This window comes from Quercus suber, unplaced genomic scaffold (genome assembly GCF_002906115.3).
Source record: "Quercus suber isolate HL8 unplaced genomic scaffold, Cork oak 2.0 scaffold_84, whole genome shotgun sequence".
Taxonomy (NCBI): Eukaryota; Viridiplantae; Streptophyta; class Magnoliopsida; order Fagales; family Fagaceae; genus Quercus; species Quercus suber.
In genome coordinates, this window is record NW_027069549.1 from 232496 (window position 1) to 240962 (window position 8467).

Sequence of the window (8467 nt, forward strand, 5' to 3'; positions counted from 1 at the left end):
CGGATCCACTTCAATCATGAAAGATAAACATGTTACCATGAATTCTAGAATAAAGAATAGAAAGCGTACCTTGATGCAGTGAATTTCAAAACCTTGACTTGAGAATACCTTTTATCTTCATCTCAATTTCACATGGTGCCCAAGATGTGTGGTCTCTCAATTAGTCTTTTGTACATAAACTCTCAAAGAAAAATCCTTCTTTTTCTCCTTGTGGAGAAAAACTGATTTATTTTTCTTTTTATCTTACGTACATCCAAACTATTCACATTCTTTACTTAATAACTCTTATTAAATAACGACTGATTATCTAATTGGGTTAGCCTTTTGGGCCTACCCAATTGGGCTTTAGTTTGTGGGTTGAGATGGGACCAAAGGGAACAAATAAAACTCTAGCTCCAATGGGCCTTGGGCTTTTCTTTCAACTCTTGACAAGTCCAAAGTTACCATTAATTATATTCAATACCACTATAAGAATATAATTGCACTCTAGGCATTATTAATAAATTATATCCCAAGACTTTATTATACATACAACCCCTTCATAAAAATATTCGTAGTAATACAAAGTCATAAATATTGACTGCCTCTTTGAAGGTTACTACATCTTAAACCTTAAGTACCTGATTTAATCCTTTATGTTATTCATAATATATTTATGAAATTCAATTCCATAAATATATACTTTAGTAACTTCTTACTAAAGTGGTTGGGCCCAACACTCTGAATAACCAAACCTATTAAACTTATCTCAAGGGAATATTTTTTATCTCCGTTAAGAGATTATGAATTTCATCTTAAGAATATATGTTCCATCAACACTAAATGCGGCTGCCCAACATACAAAGGTTTTGACCATTACTTATAGATCTCACTCCTGATATATCAAGGCAACCTACATCTCATGATCAAGTCCATTATTCTCTTAGGATTTAAAGTTGATGTAAATAGAAGTCGTGAGATTTATTATTCATTTGACAGTCACTAGGAGAATAATAAATCTCACAGTGGTTCAGTTCAATATGTCTTAACTCTTAAAACATATCAACATATCAACTAGAAGTCTCCACTTCTATGATCAAGACAAATCATCTTAGTTGATATATTATAGTCTTCGTAGATGAAATGCCCAATTTCATCACCGACTACGAACTAAAATTCTGAGTTTACAAAGAACTTGTGATTTATATCTTTCTGTGACTTTTCACATAAATCACATGCTATACATCTTATGGACTAAGATAATATCCCATTAGTTCATAAATAGTCTCATATAATTAAACAACTTAATTATTCATGACATGCCAATAAATTGGATTTTATGGCACCAATCCTAACAAAGACCACATCACCTAGCTGACCGTTGAATCGGACGACCCGGATTTGACTGTAAGCACTGACCGCTGACTTTGACTAGGACTCGTTGACTTTGAGTTCTGTTGACTTTGACTTTTTGCGTTAACCTTTGACCAAAAGTCAAAATTTTCGAAAGGGACTATCTTGCTCAGTTTTTCATGTAGATTCCAATTTTGGACTCCGTTTCTTCATTTGAAACTCCAAAATTGGCCAATTGGCACATTCTTCATTGTGGTTTCTTCAAAGGTATTCTTCAAGGCATCTCCAAGTGATCTTCTCATGCTTATCCAATCTTAAGCCTTCATCAAGCTTCTGCCTTGAGTTTGTGGGAGGGTGTTAGAGATATATATTAGACATATTAGCCCAATGTAATAGGCCCAAGCCCATTCCTGCTTGTACTAGTAGTCTAGGGTTTAGTCGCCTATATATACTCATGTTATGGTTCATTGTAACACAGGTTACTGTACTACACTCTTATACAATAAAGATGTAACCCTTAAGGGATTCCTCCGTGGATATAGGTTGGCAAAGCTGAACCACGTAACCTTCATGTTCTCGATGTTCCTATTCTATGCTTCCTCTTCCGCATCCACTCTAGCATAAACAACATGATATAACACATTGCGTTGCTAATAATAATATTTATATTTAACAATGATAAATGAAGTGTGTTTTTACATTGAGAACGACCACGCTTCCGCGGAGTTACTTGGTGACTCACATTGATTCTAGACAATGGTGTACACTAGACTAAGTGTAATGTTAACCTCCATTCGGAGCTATGTCATTTTTACTTAGAGGCTAAAGGAAAAACGACTAATTATTTTTGTTTGGTAAGAGTTACCATGATAGAATTAATAATGAGAATAATTTTCACCTAATCATAGTGATTGGTATGACCCCACTTCCGAGGAATATTAATTGCGGGATTAGGTTGTCATGCACCTAGTATAGTATGATTTTTGGATTCCATATTATATGGTTATGGATGCAAAATATAATGTCCTTGTATTTATGTTCATAGTCTTAAAATAAAGTTGTCATAATTTTGTTCTCAAGCTACTATTTTAAATGAATCACATTAACTAAAGAACAATTTTGGACATGGTGCTTAATGGAGCTGAAATACATAAATATGTTTTGATTCAACATTGCCATAATTTCCTATACATGATGCTTTTATAGGAGATAGCTTATGATATGATCATAGTCTCCATTGAAATGTTGAAATGTTACATTAGCTTTTATCTCAATTGTACTATTGCATGAGATGCAAGAGTTAGTACTAGACTTAGACTTTATATTAAGTCTAAATGAGATGTTTGGTATGAATCATATTGAGTGCTAAGAAAGACTTAAGGAGTTTCAATTCTATATCATTTTATGAAAATTTTTTAATTTTAAAATGAATTAGAATTCTTGGATGAAGAAATTAAATTTTAATCTCATATGGATATGATTCGCAAGTCCTTGTTAGAATCATTTGATCAATTCAAATTGTTTTGAAACTAAATTCTTTTTATGTTACCTAAATTGATGAGTGTGTTCTACGCAACGGAAGACATCCTAAAAGTTAAGGCTAGGATCAATATGATTTAATTCAAATTCTTAGCCTAAACCGAAAGGTAAGAGTGGTAAGAAGAGGAATTATAATAACAAACAGTTGGACAAGCTAGTTGTCGTAGTAGTTGCTGAAAGGAAATTAGACTCAAAAGAATGACCAAAAGGTAAGTATTTCTGTTTTGGTAAAGCTAAGCATTGTCCATGATTGTCCTCTAGATAGAAATTTACATGTTTTACTTTCTAAAGAGAAAGTTTTCATCCTTTGTAATTGTATGTTTTGGCACTTATGTCTATAGATCTTATTATTCTAAATGATATTCAAGATTGGTGAAAGATGGGCTTTTAGAACTGATAGGCCATAAACGTATTGACCCCTTGTGATTAAACCAATTAATTAATTAGCCAAGTTATTAATTAATCAATTTAACATGCAAACGCGTGGTAGCACAAACAAATCACCAACAACCTAATTAAGCAGTGAAAAAAAAATGATACGGTGATTTGTTTACGAATGGAGAAAAACCTGACTACAAAAAACCTCACCAAGTGATTTTCAGGTCACCACTCCCGAAACTCCACTATTATCACAACAAGTGGTTACAAGTAAAGGAATCCCAAGTACGTGACTAACCAATTGTGCGGATCCCAGTACGCGACTTCAATCACCAACTACAAAGAGATGTTGGCTGCAAAGTTCTTCAGTTCATCTACGATGAAGATCAAGAAGATGCTTGGTCACAAAACCCAAAGGTGCACATACACACCAACTTCTTTAGAAGAGATGAACTAGGGAAAAACTTTGTCTCTGGTCACAATTTGCTTGAACAGAGTTTGCTTAATGCTTGTACAACTTGTGAACACTTTGACGGCCCTTAAAACAATCCTTTTATATGTTTAGGGTTAGAAGAAAAGAAGGCCTAAAAACATATTCACGGATCCCAAGAAATTAAATCAAAAAATCTGATTTTATAAATCTCGACAGATAGCAAGGTGTCGAGAAGCTATTAAGCAGGTGTCGAGCTTTAATGAATATGCACTTCTTCAGCTTGTTTCTTGGACAGACCTGATGACTTCAACACTTGATTTTGAAATCTTATTTTCTTGAAGTATTAAAAATATCTAGAACTATCCAATTACAAGTTGAGTGCATTTTGTGAAAGGATTAGCCAATTACATAAAAGAATGACATATGTTCTTTAACAAGTGAAAACCACATATATCCTAACAATCTCCTCCTTTGGCAATCTGTGATAAAATCACAACAAACAAATGAACATATGAGAGAAGTCATAAATCACTCAACTCATATTCACTTGCTAAATACAATAAAATCTATCCTAACACAAACTCTTGAAAAACTTTGCAAGAAGAGAGTTTATGGCAAGTAGACTTTAACAACCTGTATTTTTGAAACACTTTCAACAAAACTCATCAAGGCATCTTTGTGTAAAACAGAAATAATAGATTGCATACAATAATAAGAAGCATGTGTATAAAGATAGAAAAGAAAACAACACATGAAGAGGTAGGTGAAAGAAACATACATCCACATATAAAGAATATAAGTATAATGTATGTAAAAACTGGTCACAAGACCTAATGTACAAGAATAATATATCTAATAAGGTAGAAAAGAAAAAGATACATCATATCCTCACTACATCCCTCATATCAACACTCTCCCCCCAACAAAATGTCCTACACTAACTCTCCCCCTAAGTATGACTACTTTCAGTATCCAAAACTACTTCCCCTTTTTGCCACGAGTGACAAAGGGTAAAAGTGGCAAGTAGACATCTCATCGATAGAGCATCTCCATCATTATCTGCAGCGTCATCGTCATCACCATCATCATCATCATCCTTAGCATCAAAATCAGAAGCCACTGGAGAAGGTGAAGAAGGAGTAGCCTCAGGAGTAAAACCACCCATAGTCACCTACCGTCGTGCAATACGACCGACACAAACGTTCACTTGATACAACTCAGTAGAGAGTGTATTAAGGCGAGCATCCATGCGCTGCAGCTGCGCCATGATGTCTCCAAGTGATACATTGCCCATGGAAGTGGAGGGAGTGGATATGGATAGAGCTGAATGAGATGGAGCTGGACGGGAGGAAGAAGTGGAATCCGGCTGTTGCGACCTAAACTGCGTTGCACTACATTTTACGATAGTGGCGTCTATGGCACAAATGTGTGTGAAGTGGTCGGACACAGGAAAAGGGACAGAAAAATGGCGTAAGATCCTCGTGATAGCGGAAGGAAAGATGAGCTTATCATGGGATGCCGAATCTAAATGAACATCTATGATAGAAAGAATGAAATGAGAAGGAAAGTCTATGGTAAGATGCTCAAGAAGAGATAGCAAAAATCGAGCACGAGGCTCTGTGATGGAGTTGTAGTGAAAGAGTGGATGAAGTACGAAAGTCATCACCAAGTTCATGAAGCGAGGGCCTTTAGCAAAAGGTTTACATGGTGTATACTAATGCTCACCCCAATCAACAGGGCGCTCACAAAAAGCAGCCATGAGCTCATCTTTGGACACAGTTCGCAGGGGCTCACAACTAGGATAGTCAGGATGCTCTATCCTAGGAACCTGAAGCACAACCACAACAAGCTGCAGTATGACAGGAATGTGTGGACCTCGAACGCGAGTAAAAAAGAGAGGTATTGAACGATCAATCCCGTGCATGTTGGAGTAAAACTTCTAAATCAGCACGAGAGGACAAGTGACTGGGACGTCACACAGTGACTCTCATCCTCGACTATGAATGACAGAGGGTGGGTCAGTGTCGGCAAAGTCCGCCAAAATGACTTGGCGTTTCGAATGAACACCTCGTCTAGAGAAGCTCTCCGAGAAAGCCTTATGAGCATCCTCATCATGGAACTGAATGTTAGAAGGAGTAGGATCAGAAGATGAAGATGTCCTAAAATGCAGAGGGTTTTGGGACAGAGCAGACTTACGTTTAGGTGCTATAGATACAACTAACGTAAACACAAAAAGAGAGAGAGAGAACTAATCAGAAAAGTCCTAAGCAATTCAAATATATCAATTATATTGAAAAGAGAGTACATATGCATGGGGAATGCATGAACATGTGACATGCAAAAGAAAATTCATCATGGGCTCAGCCCAATCCAATCCTACTAGCACACAAGCATATTTCACACATCTAAATGCATGAGAATACCATTATAATGCAAATGTGATGCAATGTATGAGTTTTTAAATGCATTTAAGTGAAAACCCAACCCAAAATTTCAAGAAACACTCAACAATTTTGAAAAACCCCAAAATTTTTCCAAAAAAAATCCCAAATCCTAGGTTTCAAAACATGAAATGCATGAAGAATGAAGAGATAAGAGAGCATACCAAGTGATTTGAAGCAAGGATAGGCCGAAAATCACGTGGATTGAAGGTTTTGAGTGAGAAAAGAGTGTTTGGGAGTGAAAAGAGAGAGTCTGTCGAGAGAGAGATCGAGAAAAGCGAGAACTAGATCGTAGAAGGAGCTTATATAGGAACCTTAGTAAATCTCGACAGTTAAGGTGTTGAGACAACTGTCGAGACAGGTGTCGAGAAAATGAATTCAAAATGGTTTTTCAAGAAGATAAAAATATAGACATGAATGCAATCCAACATACAACTCAACCAATGATTCAATCAACATATCAAGTTCTCAAAATTTATCTCTCAACAGAAAATTTAAGCACATGGATCCTCAAAAACACACACACACACACACACTAAACAAGTCTAACCAATTTTATATTTCAAAAATAAGTCAAGACAGTTTAGTGAACATACATTAGCACATGTAAAATCTTGTGATGGCCAAATCACGTTGTACCTGCACATGTATCAAGAGTAGCAAAAAATATTACATTTTGTGTGTGAAAAACATCGCAAGATTGCATATGTGTATACATGTTATGACGATCTGAGATATGAGAAAATAATTTTAGCTCATGCACAATCATAACTGATTGATAGGGACTATCACCTTCGAGGTACATCCTATAACTCCCACATCTCCTAGAATACACGCTTGCATATATTTAAAGCATTTCTTTTAATCTTTTTTCTTTTTATTTTCTTTGCATATTTTCTTTTATTTTAGCATATCATGCATGGGCATATAAAAGAAAGAAAAAAAATACCCAAGATGTTAAGCAATTGACACTGCACTTTTACTATGCTGGAGCATACGGGTGTCTTTGACACTACACTTTTGCTATGCCGAAGCATATAGGTGTCATATTATGATTGGCAGGCAACAGTTGTGAGATGGTTATTTATGCATTTCTCTTAGGATTTTCTAGTCCTTCCCGTCAAAAAGAGTGATACGAGTGTTAAGTTCAAGAGATAACTAAATCTTACTCATCACAAACAAGAGCCACAAAGCTCACTTGCTTAGTTGTACATAGGAATGCTCATCTAAGCTACAAAAGATACAAAGTTTAGAAACTTTGTTTCAATGGCCATCCAAGGTACACAAGTACCAATGTACACAAAACACACACTGTTTTTGTATTTTTCATTTTTTTAATATTAAAAACAAAATAAACAAAATTGAAAGCAAACAAACAAAAACATGTTAAATAAAGCAAAGCATAAAATTAGACTAACTCAAAACAAATACAAAATACACAAGTAATGCAACAAACAAAAACAAGAAGATAGAAGAAAGTGATGAAATCACTTAGAGTCCTTTTTCTTCCACACCTTGGAAAAATCTTTCCTTTGATTAAACCCTTGAACCGGCAGTGAGGGGGAAGAATTGAAACCACTTAAGTTTGAAAGGAGCATAAAGGCTTTGAGAAGATCACCAAGAGGAGCAGGAGAGGATTGAAACTGATTTTGGCTTCCAGACACGATCATACCGTTGCTATGTTGAGTGGCTAACCACTTATAGCAATTTGGTTGAGTATGACTGGCAGCTTAACAATGATGACAAAGATGCTGCTTCTTCTGTTTAGGCTTTTGAGAGTTAGCCTTCTTAGCCCTAGGGTTTTTAACATCTTTCTTATCCTGCTTAGGGGGTGCTCCTAAGATAGATTTACCCTTGTCTAAGTTCTCACTAGCTAATTCAATTTTATCATCAGTGTTCTCAATTTTAGTATTATTCGCAGGAGAAACAAAAACAGTAGCACTAGTAGAAGCAGTATTAGAGGAAGAAAAACCATACCCTAAACCTGTTCGATCCGAACCAGATTTCTGAATGCTGAGCATCTCATCAAGCTTTACACTTAAAGTTCTCTCTAATTGAGCTCTGACTTGAAACAGCTTCGCTTTAAGCTTCTTGGTTGTCTCAACCAAGAAATTGTTCTCAAATCTTAGTGCACCAATCGTTTGATTAGCTTCATCAAACTTTGTGGAAAGCTTCTTATGATCAAGTTCCACATCACTGAGTTTCTTGGTGGCTAGCCTATACAATTTCTCATGCTTCTCAGAGAGCTTGTAAAGCTTCTCATATGCCATATGGATATCATTTTGATCATCTATCTTCTCAAATTTAGACTCCACCAGTTCTTCTTCTTCGTCCACTTCTTCAA